The sequence below is a fragment of the Haemaphysalis longicornis genome, unplaced genomic scaffold, assembly GCF_048455015.1.
Source record: "Haemaphysalis longicornis isolate Haplotype H1 unplaced genomic scaffold, Haemaphysalis longicornis Haplotype H1 scaffold_9, whole genome shotgun sequence".
NCBI classification, from domain to species: domain Eukaryota; kingdom Metazoa; phylum Arthropoda; class Arachnida; order Ixodida; family Ixodidae; genus Haemaphysalis; species Haemaphysalis longicornis.
The window spans coordinates 151,915,208-151,936,071 of NW_027526460.1; the positions used below are offsets into that span (position 1 = coordinate 151,915,208).

General features: G+C 46.8%; 1 protein-coding gene across 1 annotated transcript in view; it reads left to right on the forward strand.

Annotated features, from left to right (window-relative positions):
• The window catches only part of LOC144153738 (uncharacterized), a 76,466-nt gene extending 58,678 nt beyond the window's left edge, over positions 1-17,788 (forward strand). The window contains exon 10 of the transcript XR_013319365.1: positions 13,714-17,788. The gene's annotated coding sequence lies outside the window, so the exon portion shown is untranslated. The remainder of the gene's footprint in view (positions 1-13,713) is intronic.
• Positions 17,789-20,864: the final 3,076 nt, after the last annotated feature.

Below are 20,864 nucleotides of genomic sequence, written 5' to 3' on the forward strand. Positions count from 1 at the left end.
ACCAAAAGCATGCGGACAGGTTCAGACATAGAAGAGGTTCATACAAGGCGCTGACGACGGGTGATCGTCACAGGAAATGCCAGAATTTAGCCGCGAAGTTGACCGGCGACAGCCAATAGGACAGCCAGGACAGCCATGGCCCGATTGACGTCGCAGAGGCCATGCCAGGGGTGCATAATGAGGAGAAATGAAGAGAGCGCGGTTGGTTTTTCCGCGCCTTTCACGGCGATTTGTGCGCTTACCACTTCACGTGCACGTGTAATATTTGGCTCGGGTGTTTCTGGAGATCTAATGTAAACGTCGCGCAGGTTTACTTGCACTGCACAAAGAGAGTTGCAGGGTCCGTTTAAATCATATTTTCGAACATGTTCCTAAGTTGCATCATTTTTGCAGATTCACTCAGCGTCGTGCGGGCGTTAGTATCCCAAAGGAGACCTCCAAAAATTGTCATCGATCTCGCTTCTAGGTCCTTTATGTCAGCATATGCCTCAAACCTGAATGTGACTGTGTGCTGGGTTCCAGGTCACTCTGGAATTGCTGGAAATGAGGTGGCAGACAAAATGGCTGCTGCGGCTGCACTCAGAAACACTAGACATAATAACAGTACCCTACACTGACCTCAAGCAACACATCAGACAACAACTCCATAAAACATGGCAAGCAGAGAGGACCGAACAGACAGACAACAAACTGCACGTAATACAACCACACTTGGGACAATATGCAACTGAATCACACACACAGAAGTTGAGTTTGTCAGATTACGAATATGTCACACTCATGCGACACACTCCCACCCATATCTAGCAGGTGTGGAGAGGGCCTGTCCGTGGTCCACATCCTTATTGCATGTAGAGAACTCGGCACAACACGGCACAAACATTTTCCTGAAATTTACCGACAGGCAACACATCCCACTACAGTAAAACCTCCTTACAAGATACACCTGGTTGTAAGTGACACTTCAATGGAAGCGGTTTGGTTGGTTTTCCTATGTTCAACATGTTAGCAACATTGCGTACAAGAGACCTTGGTTACAAGAGCATGTTTCTCAGGTCCTTTGAGTGTCTCTTGTAACGAGGTCTTACTGTCCACCCATCTTACTTCATAGCCGACGATCCCATGTTTTAGATTAGGCGCGTTTTCAAGTACCCGACAGAAATCCAGTTTTTACACCTAATTTCATACCGCACATAATCACAACCTGGCCCTTTAGACTTTTATTAAGCATTTCGCATTTATTTTTTCTGAAAGGTTTGTTTTTCCTTTTGCACCGCTTTCATGAAATGCATTCTTATTTGGTGGTCTTTGCCATAGTTGGCCTTGCGCCATAAAATGCCACTCATCATTATCATCGTCATAATCAACAATGCAGCCATGCAACCAGTGAACCAATGAAGAGAACAGATGGAACCAATGAAGAGAATTTCACTGTCTCTGTTGTAGCTGTGCACTGCCGCTCTCTGTGAAGCCTCCTTGTGAAGAATGTCCCACTAAAAAATTTTCTACACATGGACCTTGTAACGAGCTGCTACTTTTTTTTTTAATTACTTAAGTGGCATTTTGTTAGTAGTGTGTACAACTTTCAATTACGATTAGGTATGCCTGTATTGTTTAGGTGTCCTCCAGAGCATCGTAGCGCATTAGTAAGCAGAGAGTAAGAACCAGTCTGGAAAGAAAACTCGGCAGCGAAAGGGTTAGGCAGTGTCTCTCTCTGGGCAAGATCCACCGTGCACCTTTTGGTGGATCTCTATTTCATAGCCTTGTTTTGTATTCACACATCTTCCTGTTTTCCCAATGTATTCTTTACCGCACATCACTTAAATGCGAGAAATTACTCCTTAAATTACACTTGAAGCCTCACGTTCTCATTTACAGTGAGCTCTTTTTTTTCTGTTGCATGAATGCAAATGCCTTTATTTATTGGCCACTTGCTTTGTAGTCTTTTTTTTTTTTTCATGTGTGATTTCGCTTAGTGCTGGAGGCGTGAGTAATGTTGTGATTCCAATAAGTATTTTTGTCTGGAGAACGCTGGTGTGTACGAGATTTCCATGCACGTTAAAGATCTCCAGGTGGTCACAGTTAACCCGGAGCCCTCCACCATGGCGCGCCTCATTGCCTGTGTTGAGTCGGCGCGTTAAACCCTACAATCAATGAATCAATCAATTTTTGCCTCATGTCACAGCATTGGTTGAGTTATACAGAAACCCCTGTTTGCTTGTTTTTCTGCTGTAGAAGACCACCAGCCTTAGGAGCTACTGCTGCTGGTATAGAAGCCACTTTTTTAACATCTGGCAAATTGTTAATGTGCAACAGGGTCTTGGATCAAAAGGTTTATTACGACGGTTACGATGACACAAGCTAAGAAACATATGTGCTTTCTCATTCTGATTATAGACACAATTGAACCTCGTTATAACGAACACTGATATAGCCAATGAATTGCTATAGTGAGATAAATATAAGAAATTTGGTCGGTCACGCTTCATTTCAGTGACAGTTATTCTTTTTACAACGAAACCAACACCACCAGAGCCACATGATATCAGTTGTAACAAAGAAATATTTGGTTTGCGTGAGGCAAAACCTCAAAACTTAGCATGAGAAAGAAAAATAAAAAAATTGTAATATAACACAACCATGCTTTTAAATCGTTTGAAAAAGTTGCGGAAATTTTGGTCATTCGATGCAAAGTGCAGTTGACTGGTTTTTTTTTTTTTTACATTCTCATGTTCCTGTCCATATAGTAGTAGTTTGAAATGCCGCAAGGAGACAGGTGAGAGAGAGAGAGAGAGAGAGAGAGAGAGAAACTTTATTTGATCCCCATGGGGCTAGTCTGGGTGGCGGGTGACCGGCGGTGGTAACCGGCCGGTGACCATTGCAGCTCGCTGAATGACCTTAGCCTGGACCTCACGGTCCGAGCTGCACAACGCCTTCGCCCAGTGCTCTCCGTCTGTGAAGGGGGGGAATGGGTTTTGGGGGCATTGCCACATGCAGTGGTCTTGGGTATCGAGGGACCCGCAGTCGGGGCACAAAGGGGTGGGGTACAAAGAAGGGTAGATAAGGTGAAGTCGATATCGGCAGGGGAGTACGTGTGTCTGGGTGAGTCGCCATAGGCGTTCCTCTTTGTTGGAGAAGGTCGGAGCGGCTGGGGGTAGTTGGCGGCGGGAGAGGCGGTAGTGCGAGGTTATGTCGTTGAAGGTAACAAGTCTGTCGCGGGCTGATAGGGCTCCGTGGAAGGGCTCAAGGCCAGGACCAGCTCGGACGGTGAGCTCTCGAGCGGCCCTGTGTGCTGCCTCGTTCCCCCCCACACCCGCATGGGCCGGAGTCCATACCAGCTCGACTGGGGTGGTGGGAGAATTTTGAAGAAGGATTTTGAGGGCCAAAGGCGAGATCATTCCTTTGGCGAAATTTTGAACGGCCGTTTTGGAATCGGAGATTACGATGGAGGGGGGCGGCCTGAGGGTAAAGGCTAGGGCTACTGCCGCCTCTTCCGCGGTCGCCGGGGAGTTAGTGTACAGAGTAAGGGAAGCAAGCGGAGGGGCGTCAGGGCCATTAATGACCGCTACCGCATAAGCTTCACGGCTCCTGTATCTCGCAGCGTCGACGTAGATGGTGGAGGGGGTGATTGGGTACCGCTTGGTTAACGTCCTCGCCCTGTGCTCCCTGCGCGCTCGATGAAACGTCGGGTGCATATTGCGCGGGATGGGTCTAACCGTTATTAGCTCATGAATGTGGCTGGGAAGGGGAATGGGCGCGTCGATAAAGAATGGGCTGTCAAGGCGCAGCCGTCGGAGAAGCATTCTGCCTGAGAGCGTGGCTGTGAGACGAGTGAGCTGACTCAAGAGATGCGCCTCAATCAACTCTTCGGCGGTGTTAAAGACCCCAAGTGATTCAAGGCGGGCAGTGGATGTGCTCTGAGGTACCTGCAGCGCTGTTTTATAAATTTTCCTAATTAGACAATTAATTTTAGCTAATTCGGTGGGCGAAGGTAGCAAGTAGGGAAGAGAGTAAGTGATGCGACTAATAATGAAAGCCTGTATCAGCCGAAGGCGCTCTGCCTCTTTGAGCCCCTGATTTCGGGTAGCTATACGACGTATATGAGATTGATAGTTTGATTCACCTGAGAAGTGAGGTGTGCTATGAACGTGGTGTTAGCACGGTTGCTCTGTATGTATAGGCCTAAGATTTTCAGGCATTGCACCTGGGGAACGGGCTGTTCATGAACTCGGATTGTAATGTCCGGAGGAGAAGTGCCTCTGCTGGCACGTTTAGCAGGAAGGATTAGTAGCTCCGTTTTCTCCGGTGAGCATTCAAGTCCAATGCCACGAGCGTAGGCAGCGACGACATCTGCTCCCTGTTGAAGGGTATCCTCAATGTGCCCATCACTGCCCCCGGTCGTCCACAAGGTGATGTCGTCGGCATAAAGACTGTGATGAAGGGATGGTATGTTATTCAACTGCTGGGGGAGATTAATCATCGCTATATTGAATAACAGTGGTGACAGGACAGCGCCCTGCGGGGTACCTATTGAGGGTAGGTGTATTATGTCAGAGCGCAGGTCGTCGATCTGAAGGACTGCAGTGCGATCGGTGAGGAAATCGCGAATGTAATTGTAAGCACGAGCCCCCGGGGCTAAGGCTGTCAGGTTTTGCAGAATGGCTTTGTGGGAGACTCGGTCGAAAGCCTTTCGCAAATCGAGGGCGAGTATCGCTGCAGAGTCTACACGAGACTGGGGAGTTATAATGTCGTGCTTTAGTTGGAGGTGAACGTCCTGAGTGGAGAGTCCGGCCCGAAAGCCGAACATGGTGTGGGGGAATTGTCCTGTGTGGGTGAGATGCTGAACCAAGCGTGCGTGAATGACATGTTCAAGGACTTTTCCTACACAAGAGGTGAGGGAGATGGGCCGGAGATGCGCGAGGTCGAGAGGCTTGCCGGGTTTAGGAATGAGCGAGACCTTTGCGTGCTTCCATTCGGGGGGGATGGTACCGGCTTCCCAGTGATGGTTGTAATAGCGCGTTAAGATCTCGATGGATTGATCATCCAGGTTGCGAAGGAGCTTGTTGGTAACGCCGTCTTCCCCAGGTGCCGAGCCCGGGCGAATTTTTATTAATGCGGCGCGAACCTCCGAAACCGTGATTGCGCGGTCCATGTCTGAGTTTTCAGAGCCCCCGTAAACAGGGAGGGGCTCCTGAGTACCCTGTGCTAGGTATAGGTCCCGCAGTCTTGATAGAAGTTGCTCGTTAGTTCCGTCAAATTTGTGTATGATTGTAGTTAGACGATTTCGGCTAGTCGTTTTAGAGTGGGTTGGGTCGAGCATGTTCCTTAAAATAGCCCATGTACGACGCATGCCGAGGTTACCTCTCATGCTGTCGCAAAATTGCCCCCACTGAGCTCGGGCTAATTCGGCTGTGTAGGTCTCAATCGTTTTATCGAGGCGGGCTAGTTTTAGTCGTAGACGGCGATTGTGTTTTTGTCGGCGCCATCGCGTTTGGAGGCTTGTGTAAGCCTCCCATAGATGTTGCAAACGCGTGTCGACTGTTTCTGAAGGAATGTCTGGGTCCAAAGGGAGGTCATGAGTTTTCTTAATATCTATAAGGCTACTAAGCCAACTCTGGACCGACATATCATCGTCGGGTGGCTCCTGCCCCTGACAGGTCTCCCTGAATGCTGGCCAGTCGGTGATGTGGGTCTGCCGTAACCGTGGGGCGAGTGATGTATCGAGTTGGAGAGTGGACTGAATAATAAAATGGTCACTGCCCAAAGTGTGAGGAGTGCAGTGCCATTTCAGTTCTTTGACTCGGTGCGAGAGCGTCAGGTCCGGGGAGGTATCGGTTTGGGCACTGTTACCAATCCGAGTGGGGACGGTGGGATCAGATTCGACTGCGAGCCTTCGCGCCTGCACCACCTCCCAGAGCAGCCTCCCTTTCTTGGTTGTACGCGTGTAACCCCAGGTTGTATGCGGGGCGTTAAAATCTCCTAGTATAATTAGAGGGTGGTGAGCAGCCGCTCGCTTGGTCAGCGTAAGTAAGTTGCTGAAGTTATGCGTGTGTGCTTTGGGGCTGCTATAGACATTGAGGACATATAGCCTAGAGGCAGTGCGCTTTGGCGCCAGGTTTCCTATTTGTTAGATGCGATCTTCACCTCTACTGTTGCAACTAATATCGAGTGTTAATAATTGACTGCCCTGATACTGCTTTGTTAGAACGAGGTTTGACTGTATAAATTTTATAAATTTTGTAGGGCTGTGTGATTACCTGAAAATTTCTAATATTGAGGTGGAAAGTGCAATATTTGATTTGGTTTCAAATCATATGTAGGAGCTTTCGGAAATTTTCATTAAATTTTCAGAGTATATATTTCCAAGTTCAAAAACATGCACTCTTTGCAGCAGCCATAGGGGCTTTCCCACACTACTTCGGTGATGTGCGGCTAAGCAGCGTTCCTTTTCTCCCGGGCATCAGGACGAATGTGCTCTTGTGCTTCTGTTTTGGCATCCTGATAACGTGGTCGCGCTCAAACTGCCCCAATACATGCTCTCTAGGAAGGGAAGTCCATGCTCATATTGCCATAGTGCTCGAAGTGAAGTTTTTCGAAACCTGTAATGGTCTCTTTTTTTCCCTTCTTTATCTCATATATTAAAAAAAATGATGAATCCGTTTACCTTTACTCTTCTAGATACTTAGGTAAAGCTTACTTGACAAGCAGGCATTGGCACCAGGCACTCAAGAGAGCGAGAATAAACTTTATTAAGAGCATGGTTTGCTGTAGTTATTTGCCATCACGCATTTGCTTTTGTTGGTGTGCGCTTGCGTCAGTTTCGGTCTCAACTCGTTTCATACATTCACGTTAGGCATGCAATACCCATGTTGGAACCAAATGCATGCAAAGTGCCAGTGCTTTTTGAAAGCCAGGGGTGAGGCAGCTGCGCATATTGCGCAGTTTTGATACAAATTCGTTTTCCTGCACGAGGCTGCTCCAAAAGCTTGAAAATTGAAAAAAAATTACACCATCTTCCCGTCGGGGAACCCTGAGTAGTATGCAAAGCAGCCATGGGGTCGATTCAAGTGCCCATTAGTTTTCAGTTCGTCGTTTCCGTTAGGTTGAGGTACGTAGCTACCGTTATATTTACAGTTTGGTTTCCATGGTAGCTACCACACTTTTCACTTAATGGAACTACGAAATGGGAAATTGCATGGAGCCCATGGTTGTTTCGGATACTACTCAGGGTTCCCCTACGGGAAGATGGTGTAATTTCATTAGATGCGACGGGGCTATGTCCCTCCCTTGTCGTTGTTGCGCCGTCAACACCCCCACTGCGCATGCACGGCTTGCTGAACGCCCGGTGGTGTCTTACCCTTTAATGGCTGCTGGAGCGACAGCGTTACCGGTGTCTTCCTGGGCCAGCCCGAGATGAGCCGAGCATGTGCAGTGGGGGTGTGGACGGCACCACAACAAGGGAGGGACATAGCCCCGACCATGAGATGCTGGAGCGACAGTGTTGCCGGTGTCTTCCTGGGCCGGCAGATGGACGGACGACGGAGCCGAGAGCAAGAGATGCTTTGCATCTAAAACTGCGCCAAACTGCTCCAAATCGATCTGAGAGCCAAGGCTTAATCCTTGGCTCTCAGACTGTTTTGGAGCAGTTTGGCGCGATTCGCCGTGTTACGGCATTGAGTGGGAGGTGCGGTGCATGCTTGAAGTGAAATTTCGGACTCACTGCGGTGTTATAAAATGCTGAGTTGTTGCTGCCTTTGACAGCGACCTTGCGAGCGGCGGGAATGGGACAGTCGACACTGCTGAAGGGGCGGCGCAGGCTACATCGCCGCAAAATGTTAAAGCAGTGTCCGATAGCGGGGCGGGCTATTGTATTGCACGCTAGTAATAATGGTTCATCTATGTGAAGTGAAATTTTATGCCAAAAGGGAGGTGGCTAAACATACCAGCGTTACTTAAATTACGATCGTAGTGAACGTGCACCTTGGGGATTGAAGTGGGAGGGCTGGTGGGGTGCAACGACTGTCACCTCACTTTGTGCTACTTTTGCTGTGGCTCTACACTTGTGCATAATGATGAGTCTTGGATTACAAAAATAATAATTTCGGCATTCGCATGAAAATAAAAATGCCTTATGATTGCTTAGTTTTTCAATTCTATATTTTCAACAGCACTCCACACTACCTAAGTTTAAGAATTTAAAAATGGTTTTTAACTCTTTCGCTACCGTGCCTATCAAAATCGATGAATTTGATCGATACTTTTGGGAGCGCCTTTTCATAGCGTTCCAGGCGTTTCTCGAACAAGTAAAGCTGTTCGGAGTTAGATCAGAAAATGGCCTTTCAAAATCAGTTTTGTTTTTATTTTTGCAACGGAAACGTGATTTTTGACACGCTTTTGAATCATCTGGGTGTAGAAAAGGGGCGTGGTCATCGCGCGTCACTGCTACCAACGAACAATGCGTGCAACTCGTAATTACTCTGCACCAGCGCTTGTTTTTTGTTATCAGGGCGTGAATGAGGAACTAGCAAACGATTTTCAACCGTCAGGTTTGTGCTCTGACAGTAATAATCCCAGAAATCGGCTGAAAATGTCAAGCAGTGCCTGGTTGCGAAGCTACTGTATGATTTTAGGCAGTTTTATTGCCTTTGCACACGTTGTTCTAAGTTCTGTGGTAGTTCTACTTACCCCAGGACCATTTGCACACAGTTTACAACAGTTTCGGTTTCGTTTCTGCATCGCGAAATTCATATTTAGCGCTACTACGCAGTTACCCAACTTCAAGGCTACCTGCCATGGCGCCTGAAGCGTCCGCGACTGATCCTCGAACAAAGCACGGCGCTCCTGATTTCCCCCACCCCAACCCGATTTCTGCGATAAGAACTTCAGATGCAAGTCAAAAGATCACACCCAGTCGCCAGATATCTGTTCCGTGGAGGACAGCGCTTCAAACCGGCCTTACACTGCCAGCTGTTTGCCTTCCAGTTTCGTTTCCATGCGAGGGTATATCCGGGTGTCTAATGTTGCTGCTTAGTTGAACTGTCTATTCGGACGGAGTCTCCGATAAGTTTTTGTACTGTTTCCTTTGAAAACTGTTAGGTGGCGCTGCAATAGAGGAGGCTTGTTGTGCTGATCTTTTTTATCGCGCAACTGCTACTCGGCCAAAGATTGCAGGGCACGATTCTAGCTCATCGTAGATCATTTTTGCGAGCAAGGCTACAATTGCGAGTAAGAAGATGATAATAAAGCTCAGCTTTATGTTTTGAGAGATAACTGACCGTGAACGACAACAAGCATCAGCCATGGGGTTCCGTTTTCAACTTCATACATGTTTTTTTCCGCATCGTGTGCTTGTTCTGAACATTGTGCTCGCTGTAAATGCAAAGTCAGCCATTGACAAGATGTTTTTATGTTCATCATCATCATCATCACCAGCCTATCTACACCCACTGCAGGGCAAAGGCCTCTCCCATTATTCTCCAATTACCTCGGTCCTGTGCCAACTGTGACCAATTTATCCCCGCAAACTTCTTGATGTCATCTGCCCATCTAACTTTCTGCCGCCCCCTGCAACGCTTGCCTTCTCTAGGGATCCACTCTGTTACCCTTAATGACCAGCGATTATCTTGCCTTCGCATTACATGCCCTGCCCACGTCCATTTCTTCTTAATTTCTACTAATATGTCTTTAACACCAGTTTGCTCCCTGACCCACTCTGCTCTCTTCTTGTCCCTTAATGTTACACCTATCATTTTCCGCTCCATTGCCCCCTGAGTCATTCTCAATTTAAGTTGAACCCTCTTAGTGAGCCTTCAAGTTTCTGCCCCGTAGGTGAGTACCGGTAAGATGCAGCTGTCATACACTTTCTTCTTCAGCGACAATGGCAGGCTGCTATTCATTATCTGAGAATGTCTGCCGTATGCACCCCACCCCATTCTGATCCTTCTGATTATCTCTCCCTCATGGTTGGGATCTGGGGTCACAACTTGGCCTAAGTAGATATATTCGCTTACCACTTCCACTGCCTCGCCACCTATCTCAAACTGCTGTGCTGTCCCGAGGTTATTGATCATTACTTTAGTTTTCTGCATATTAATTTTCAGGCCCACAGTTCTACTCTGTTCGCCCAGTGCGGTAAGCATTTTTGCAATTCGTCCCCCCGAGTTACTTAGCAAGGCAACGTCATCAGCAAATCTGAGGTTACTGAGGTATTCTCCATTAACCCTTACTCCCACCTGTTCCCAATCCAACGTTCTGAATACTTCTTGTAAGCATGCTGTGAATAACATTGGAGAGATTGTGTCTCCTTGTCTGACACCCTTCCTTATAGGTTTTTACGTTAGGTGGGGGCAAATTGGTGCCTCTGATAATGTCAAACCGCCAGATTTATTCCAGGAAACCACCCGAAATTGCACATTTTGAATTAGAGGTTGGGCTTCACCACATGACACGAGCACCGTGCATGCTAACATATTTTTTTTTATATCTGACAAACTGTTCCGTGCAAGTCGACATTTTTTCTAGGGCGTGTTTTTGAAATGTTTTCCTACAAAATGTATATTCTAATTTTTTTCTACTACCGGTGGTTTGATATACACAACTCCTTTTTTATCATTTTTTTCCACAACTTGACAAAAATATTGATTTTGACATTTTTTACAACTATGATATATAAAAACCTTTAAAAAAACTGGTGTTATTGGAAAGGCCGTTAAATAATCTGCATTCTGTGTTCCTGCAATTAGTGCCTAACCAATTTTTTAGCAGGAAAAAAAATGTTTTTTTGGACCCCTAAAATTAGTCAGTTTTCCGGCGGTAGCGAAAGAGTTAAAAAGTTAGTGCAGTTAGTACGTTGTGATAGTCTAATAGAAAAAAAAAAACTTTTTTCAAAGGCTGTTTCAATGTTATGTACATTCAAAACCGATTAAAAAGTGCACTCCCCCCCCCCCCCCCCCGGGTTGCCAAAAATTTGATTTTTTAGGGTCCTAAGACGACGTATTTAATGTCGTTAACTGCTCCAAATCAAGGTTCTTCTGCTCCAAAATCGAGATTTCGTTGCTCCAAGAACTGCTCCCAAATCTGATTCAGCTGTCTCACGCCTGGAAAGCGAAATTCCTGAGTTGTTACTACTGAGAAAGGGAGTGGCGAGCAAGTTCAAAAGCGGAAATTATACTATCATGCTATGAAGGCATGCAGAGAAGGGTTTATGAACCAGGCTAATTAGTCGTGCCTTGCGTTACCCGTACACTGTTTTTTTTTTAATTTTTCTTACTTGAAGCTATGTAAAACTACCATTTACATGGGTTGTTGATAAGTGACTATTGTTAGGGCAAGAAAAGGTAGAAGACTGAAGGAAGTTTATTTACGGACGAGGCTTCAACACACGAGAGACAAGCAAACGGGACAAGTGAGCTTAATGGGAGGCTTCTACGCAACGAGAGCATCATCTTCTTTCACATGCGGCATCTCATGAATACCCACTGGGGCTGGTGCACATCACAGCACATTCTATGTGTACAACATACTTGGTGCACCATAACCCTAATTACACTGACGAACTGAAGTACTTGTCGTTAAAGGAGCCATGAAGAGAAAACACAAGTTTGGTTTATTCGAAAGATTGCCTCGTTAGAATCATACTGACACTACTTTTGACGGAAACTTCGCTCAAATAAGCTGTATAATTAGGGAAAAAAAGGAATGGCCATGCGACCCACTAGCTCATTTCCCGCAACAGAACCTATGATGTCTTACCAGACAGCTCTTCGATTGCCGGAGGCCGACGAAAGTAAATGCAAATTAGGCAGAGCTTATAAGCTTGCCAAACGAGATGTTCGTGCTTAAATTTAGAGCACATTCTTTTTGGAGCCCTCAGAATGGTGGGACAAACAGTGGAAGTTACGAAAGCACACGTAAACATAGAAGTAGCAATGCCCACTGCTGTTGGTACTGCGCGCACTATGGTTGGTTTAGCTGCACAGGACTGTGGGGCTTTGGGGTTGTTTCAGACGACACTGGCCGATTAACAGAAGCGACGATGTCTTACGGGACTGTATTTGTCGAGCGAGCACCATGTTTCACGAAGCAATTGTCTCAGTGAGCAAAACAAGCCAGGTACAAATACGTTCACAAACAAACCAAAGGCAGAAAACGGCTTGCACGGTGTGGTGGCGCCATCTAGGTTCACTAACGGTAAACACGGCCGTGTGATGTCATTGCAGACCATGAAAACGCATGATTTAGCGGGAAAATCAGAATTTTAACTTAAAATAATTTCTCAGTGAATAAAGCATCGTTTTCTTTTGGACAAGTGCTGGGGGTGCTATAAAACACAAAATCTTTCAAATAACACAAACGTGCGTTTTGTGTTCATGGCTCCTTTAAGTCACGTGCCACGAAAGGTGAAAGCTGTCCAAAGTGAAATAGGTTTTTGTGCTTCTTTTGTGCCACATGAAAGCTTGAAACGGCTTTCACACGAGGCTTCTATATTCCTCGCACTAGTTACTGAACCACGCTTTTGGACATTTCCCAGTATGAGCTTCAATTTGAAAATATTCGCTTTGGCTCACAACTGTTTGAAGAAACTCGTTATTTGCTGTGTATTTGCTTTGATAGCAAGAATCCTTGTTCACTCACACTAAAGTTTTGTTTGTGTAAAATAACTATTTACTGTACAGTGAAGCTGTTGAGCAAATTGTTTCTGTACGGTGTCCACAGTTGAAAATAACAGAAAAATGCTGAGCACTCTTGCACGTGTGCCTCGAGCGCAAGTTCGTCAGGCTAAACACTTAAAGAATCTCCCTAAGCACTTAGAAAGATTGGCCAATATTGACAAAAAAAAAAAAAGAAAACTCCAGCGTTAGCCGCGTGCCTCAAGCGTCAGCGAAGGAGCATTAAATTGGCTGCAATCATGAATTTAAACCATTGTGATGGTTGTGAATGTCGCTTACAGCTTCGCTACCTTCAAGTCTTTCATTCTCTTCGAATCTATGGACTAAATTTTGTGGCATCTTCTGTAAAAAAAAAAACTGCTCCAAGAATGCAGCTTAAAATGGTACCTGTCAACTATGCAAGGAGTGCAGCAAGGCTACCATCATCATCCTATCTGCGGTGGAGCAGAAGTTACGAACGTTTGAATTCAAGGCTCGAAAGACAAACCGATTATGCTGGTTTGCACTTACTGCAAACATTTTTCTTTTAAGCTGGAACTTTTGATGCCAACGAGAGGTAGTTCAATGGCCTGGACAAGGTGATTTGTGAACTCGCTGGGGTGGTTGTGTGGCCAAAGCCCTGTGCTGCTAAACCAAAGGACTCAGGTTTGAACCCAGCTACAGTGGCCGTTTTCCTGGTGGGCAAAAAGCGGAAAGGGCTGGCTGTTGTGATTTTGGTGCACATAGAAGATCCCCATGTGGTCTAAATCAATCCAGAGTCCTCCACTATGCCACGCCGCATTGCCCAAATGTAGCTTCAGCACAATAAACCCCACAACCAACCAATCAAATTTATCTCTGTCTACAATGCTTTTTGACCAAACTGCTCATGCGTGATTAAAAAAGGGGAACAGGTGTAGGCGAAGGCGAAGCCACTCTAGTCCAGAAAAGCCTTGTTGTTGCCATTAGCAATGACGCTTACCCTCAGTACCTCGGCCATTTTCAGAGCCTGTAATTGTGAAAGTTAATTGCATATCTTTTTGTTTTTTTTTTCTTTTTGAAACAGATTCCTTGGCCTTCCAAAGCTCCGTTCTTTACTCAAGAACCCAAGTATCCTGCGTGACGTTCATAAGCCTTCTTTCAAGGTGCAGACATATTCCCCGAGTCATTCAGCGGTCTTCTCATCTGCTGTGCTCCCAAATCATCAAGCAAGCCGGTCAACCGACCATGTGAAACTTGACAACATCCTCTGTGTGGTTTAAGCAAGTGACTGCAACTGGAGCAAACTACAACGGAGAAGGGTTCCGGGAGAAAGCTGATGACAGAGGCTTTTCACTTACGATCAAGAACTTTCTGGACTCTGGAGGGTGGGTGTTGGGTTCAAAGGACCAGCAGCTCGTGGAATGCCTTCCCATGGTCTGTTTGCCCACACAGAAGTCGATTGCCGCGGAAGCCACTGGGCCGCAAAGTTAAGTTGGAGGGGGCAAATGCGTTTGCACGAGGTGAAACTTGACACCTAGGACAGCGCCTGTAACATCTGTGTACGCCCACTCCTGGAGATCACTGCCGGTGTACAAAAGCCCAATTGTGCGAAGGAAAGTTTGACATCCACCTCAATGCAGCCGTACGGCTACAAAGGAAAGCTGCACAGCTTTCTCAGAGACTTCGCAGTTGAAGAAAAACTCATCCTGGCCCAGTCGTCCTGGTCCAGCACGAATTCATTGTGGTCCTTCGCAGAAACTTACTCTGCCTTGGGGATTTCCCCTAAATCTGGTCGGTTAACACTTGTCCTTTACTTCGAGTTGTTGATCAATTCGCTCCCGCACTACAAACAGCTAGCCTCCTGGTTAGCTCAGTTGGTAGAGTGACTTCTCCGGTTCAGCGGTGGTCCCGGGTTCGAATCTTGGACCGGGACGAATTTTTATTCAACTGCGAAGTTTCTGAGAAAGCTGTACAGCTTTCCTTTGTAGCCACACGGCTGCATTGAGGTGGATGTCAAACTTTGCTTCGCAGAAGCTTACTCCACCTTGGGGATTTCCCCTAAATCTGGTCGATTAAAAGCCCAATTGAAGAGCAGTGGATTCATTTGAACAAGGACGATGGCTCAAACAAAGCGCATGAACGTTACAGACGAAGCACAAGAATAGCCTAGGTACCAGGTCTCAGTTGCATGGATTATGAGGCCCTGGCAACATTTCTTGGGGCAACTGAAGGCAACGATAGGGGTGTTGTTGATTGACAGGCCATATGAACTTAGTGACTGGTCAGCACAACGGTGGGATCACAGACCCTGGGCTGCATTTTCTCGACTCGCCAGCAGTAGGCCTAGAGAACCTCAAGGCTTGCATAAGAAAAGACGACTTAGGGGGCCCCAACAGACAAGAGAAAAATGGGTGTGCAGTGGGTGATTGGAGGAAATGAATCCGGGCTGGACATCTTGACGACAACCAATCAGTCTTTTGATGGAGGGAAAGTTGGTTTCTTGATTGGATTGGGAACAGTTTCGTTGTCTATAAAACCTTATTTACATCTGATGCAAATAGAGGATAGGATGCATTTAACACTTTCGTGACCGTGGAAAAATCGGTTGTTTTTGGGTAGTATAAGAGCTATGTTTTTTCCCGCCACAGAAAATGGTTGGTGCTAAAGTGTAAGTAAAATGATAGAAGATGGATAGGGCTTTCCAACAAGTGTTAATTGAAACAGCAGATTTATTACGAATGTTATCAAAAATGATCGAAAGAATAACAAAAAGAAAAAAATGATGGAAACATCAATGTTACCTTGCACAGGGTAAACAAAAAAAAATGAAATATACACTTTGAATACAAGGCCCTTATAGAATGTAACGTAAATATGAGCTCTGTAAGTACAAAAGCTATTTACATACATACAAAAATATAAGCACTAGTGCCTATCATGCCGCCACATGAAGCAGTTTCTCGACGCGGTGAAACAATGGCTGGCTCCACTGTGCAACAGGAGCCAGCGGTCCCACTCGAAAGAAGTCGGCACCCTGCAGATAAGAGCAGTGACCTTTAGAACAGATCGGATATGTTCACGTCAACGAGTGGCAGCGATAGAACGGCCCGAGGAGAAAGTGAAACTTGCCGGTGGATACCTGCTGATGTTTCGGGGTGGTTTGACGCACTTTCGCCGTCCGTACTGAAGCCTAACTAATCGAGGTCGTCTTACGTGTCTCGGCTGCTACCATCATCCTGAGATAACTGCTCAGATTCATCCAAATTCGTAAAAATTTGCCGTTCCCATGGAGCATCATCAAGCGGCATCAGCGCCATAACCGAAACCACATGAACCAGACTGCGAAGAACCATCAAAAATGCCCCCCCCCCCCCCGCGGTAGAGAAAAGAAACTCGAAAGTGAGAAAGATGAAATACTTCATCTTTTACCCTTCGGATGGCATTAGCTGCCTTGAAGCGCTCGGTAAGTGCAAAAATTTGAATTTGTATTCATCGATAACGTACTATCGATGGAAATAGGCACGGTCACAAAAGTGTCAACGTACTTTAATCCTATGATGCCGCAGCTATTGTTTCTTCAAGGTGCTAGCTGAGGGAAATAAGTTTGTGTAGGCTCAATGTTGACAGCAGTCAACTCCTATTCCACCAACGGTGAGAGGATAAACAGGAGCCCAAGTGTGGGTTCACCGTTTCAGGCAGTGGTGTTGTCTTGTGTGCAAAAGCGTGCGCGGCCTGGGAAAGAAAGTGGACGACCCAGGGGTGAGAGACTGAATGGCCGACACACTGCCGGTGCTTGTATCGGAGTACGAAGTATGAGATGTACTTAAAGGAGCACTGACACCAATTTTCGGCGTTAATATTATTGCACAGTTCGCTTCCTTCCCTCAACAGAATACCCTGGCTGAAATATGAGCGGCCTGCGACGCGAAGAACATAGTTCAATTGGATCTCATTTACCGCGCCGACGGAGCAGCGCGCGGAGCGGCACTCAGCAAATGGACATCAGCGTGACATCACTCCAGGAGAGGAAAAAGAAGTGACGCGACAGCGCTAGTCAAAAACTCGTGACGTCACTTCACGCGCGCGGCCCCACGAGCGGAGAGCGGGCGCAACACCCTCTCAAGCGGGCGCCGGTGACGTCCGCACAAAGCGGTGAGGTCAAACCGGGACTCTGTCATATGCGCCGTTCGGGATGAAAGCGCGGGAATTTGAAACAAACGATTTTCAGGCCGTTCAATGTAATTAACTATCGTGCGCTGAAGTATTTGAAGTGCTGTTTCAGGTTCGCCAGACCATTAAGCATCGATAAAAGCAATGAAAGTGTAACATAAAATTTTCGTGTCAGTGCTCCTTTAATGCCAGGGATGTGGGGCTCTTTTTAATTTGCAACCTAGCGGAAGCTTGCGCTTTAGAAGCGAAGCTTGTTAGTGCAAGCAAAGCTTGGTTACTGTGCTCTTTCTTATACTGTAACGCTCACAAGTCTGGCGGATAAATGGTACAGCTGATGGCTATCAGAATACCGGAAAAGTCGACATTCTTTAAAAGTGCAGGCAGTGTGCATTGCTTTTACAAGGCAAACAAAAGGGCATGAATGACCGTGGATTTCTTTTAGGGAATTCCTCGTGTACTTGGATTGCAGGAGGGCTTGCAAAAATAGAAATACTATTTTCCTCTTCGATCACCAAGGCTCTACACACCCAACAGAGGCAAGTTCTTTTACGTTGTGAAAGGGGTCCTTTTGCTAGCAAACACTACGAGCCACTTGCAACCACTTGAATTGTAAGAAATGTATAAAGCATCGTTTTAAAGGCGTACTGGTACGGTGGTTGCCGGTGAAAATAAATAAAAAATACAAAGACCTGCAGATGAGGATGCTGAATGTTTTGCACCTCCTTGCTGTGTCATGCTACTGGGTTATCGTGGCTGAGATCTCCAACTGCTTCCGGAAGTATAGTCTCTATGAATTTGGCTAGTCTGCCGTCTGGGCCAGTTTTACATCACAACAGTGTGTAGCCACAGTGATGAAAGCTCGCTGAAAGCAGCACACCATTCAACTGTGGCACCCCCTCAATGCACCTTACTACGCACTCATTGTGTTTGCCACTAAGGCGTTATTAAGAGTCAAACTGCTATTAAAATAAATTTTTATTGAAAAATTGTTTGTTTGCTTATGTTTTCTTGCCTGAATTATTCTTTCTAGCAATTCAAACAGAAAAAAAATTATCTTCTCCTTCCGTTGCAAATGTAAACGAACGACGATAGCCGAATGCCGCCCCTGCGGTGCTGATCTGTAACTGAATTCTATAGCACCTAGTATGTAAGTTCAACGAACCCCTCCCTTACCCCTAATCCCTACCAAACCTATGAACTGTGTGGATGGAGCAGCTGACCTGCTCTAAGCCCTCGGACAAGTGGTGGCTGGTGGCGGAGACAGCCATGGCCAGCACCAAGGCATCTGGACTAGGGGTGCCTCCTACAGGGTGGACAACATCCTTCTGCTCACAGTGCAATGAACTACCTCTCTCCCTCTTCGTCCCAACCAGATGGGGTTCTGGGGAACCCACATTCGTGGACCTTGTTGAGCAAGGCTCTCTTGTGCTTTATTTTTGCGCGCAGCAACTCTATCTAGAGCTCTCGATCCCCTTTCTCGCATGTGCTCGGTCTCCAGCCGTATCTTCGTGTGGGTGGCCTGGTGCACCTCCTGGTGCCTGGTGCACCAGGTCGCACTGCTCTTGCACGAGCTCCGCCCGCACGCCGTTTCCCTCCCGCAGCTTTTGCTCGAGCAGAGCCACGCGGCCTTCCAGTTGCCGCGCGTCATCACCGCCGCTAGTGACAGCTGCAGGAGCTCTAGCTGCCGCAACCGGACTTGGCTCCCAAACAGTCTCTGTCAGCAGGCTTTGTACGCTGCTGTTGGCACCCAGGAGCCCATGTTGGCGTCCTCTTGCGACTTGATCAACTGAATGAAGAGGCAAACCAGTTACGTTTAATATGAGGTATTACAAGTCTTATCCTACATGTGGGCGCACGTAAGTAAGGGATGTGGTAATGTTCCTTTCTAAGCAAGGGCGGCACCACTGCCTACTTCACCATGCAGAAAAAGGCCCCCCTACTCCTTACAGTGCCATTGGAGCTCGTATGGGCGGTACCGGGCCCACCACTGCACAACTTCAGCGCGTCACGAGCGGCGAAACAAAAGCAAATGTCGTGCGTGCCGTGCAACAGGTGAACGCGTGACAGCGCAAGAGTGAAGCATTGTGATTGATTGATTGATTGATTGTAGAGTTTAACGAGCCGACGCGACGCAGGCGATGAGGCGCGCCATAGTGGAGGGCTCCGGATTAATTTTCACCACCTGTGTATCCTTAACGTGCGCCGAAATCTTGTACACATGGGCGTTTTTGCTTTTCTCCTCCACTAGAAAAGCGGCCGCGGCGGCTGGGAATCGCACCCGCGACCTCGTGCTCAGTACCGCTTAGCCGCTGAGCCACCCCGGCGGGTAGGAAGTAACACTTGTACACCAGCCACGGAAAACTATATGATTCAGGGGTAGCTGTGGCGTCAAGTGCCTCCAGCGTATACCCACCCGTGTATTTCACACTAAAAGGCGTCAAGTGCCTCCAGCGTATACCCACCCGCGTATTTCACACTAAAAGACGAAGAAACAAAAGTGAACGCATAAAGGCCCACGCCGCTCTAATCTGGCCCTGTCGCCGTTATGCGCCTTTTGCAAAGAACCAGAAACAATCTACCATTTCTTCTTCTCCTGCCGACGGTTCTCCTCGATATGACGAAGATACCTAGAAAGTACATGCAGCCGGCTAAACCTCCCGCTGTCTGCTACAGTTATTTTGTCATTTGGGGCGAAGGAACTGGGATTCTGCCACGGGGATCTTTGCAGTGCGTTGCACTCATTCATCCTGGAATCAGGCCGTCTGCCGTGCTAGACAGTATTTAGCTTCATTTGATTTTCTTGACAAGAATATGCGCGCCAAGCTCACTGCTTCGTCTGTACCACTTTCTTCGTGTTTCTTACTTCCAATTTTCATTAAATGGTGTTCGTTGTTACCTTTTTTCTTTCTTTCTCTAATCTCCTTACTTTTATTTCTCTACTCATCTACTGCTAATCCATCCTAATAATTAAAAAATTTTTTCTTTCCCTTCAAAAATTACGTAATTTCTTTCGGTAAGGCGCCCATTTCCTGGCCAATCCCCCTAAGTGGGTACGCGCCATTGAACTGGAACCACCACCACCACCGTAGTGACTCTGTGCCCTGTGCTGCGGAGCACACGAATGTGTGACTGTGTCCGGTCCCGGACACGGTGGCGGCTTTTCTTATGGAGGCGAAAACCGAAAACGGCCGCGTGTTCGAGATTTTGGCGCACGTTAAGATCCCCAGGTGGAAAATATTATTCCGGAGGCCTCCACTGCGGCGCACCTCATGCCAAGGTGTAGCTTCGGCACATTAAACCCTGCAATCAATCAAGAAAGAGATGCAAACACCATGTAGCAATAAAGTTCTGATAAGTGTTTCCAGGAGAATGCATTGAAGCCATAATGCTTTTCCCTTCATAACATGTAATCAGACTTGATTGACCCCAGGAATTTTTCTAATGCACTGGTCAATTGGTTCGGAAATTGCAAGTTATCCTGTTGACAAAAGCTGGAAGGAAGGGTGCAGAAGGATGAATAAAATTGCGATGCCAGGTACTTCTGCTGCATTAGCCAGGCCATATCATGCTGGTGCACACAAAACAATTTTTTTCTTTACGTTTAAAAGGGTACGAAGTGCCAAAATGCAATCATGAGATGACTATGAGACGTACCATAGTGGAGGGCTAAGTATTTAGACCACTTGCAGGTCTTTAAAGGGACACTGAAGTGAATTTCTCAAGCTGCCGTATTTGCTTGCACAGCGTAGACTGGCTCAAATGAACACACTTTTCATCGTTTATCCGGGTGATAAGGCGGTATTTAGTTTATAAAGCCTAAAAGAAGAAAAACTACCGTGCACGGTTTGCGGCGGCTGCACCAACTAACCGCAGTGACGTCGGGAGGAGGTGCACCGTGATTGGATGTTGTCCAAGACTAGCTTTCAAAGAAGTTTCGGTTTCGGTTCTGTAAAACGACATGCTTGACATCTGGCGTTATCTTTGGATGGGCACTCTCGATATGTCAAAAATCGTCATACTGCGCTTCTGTCATGCTGTCGGCTGTAAAATGCCTAACATAAGCCT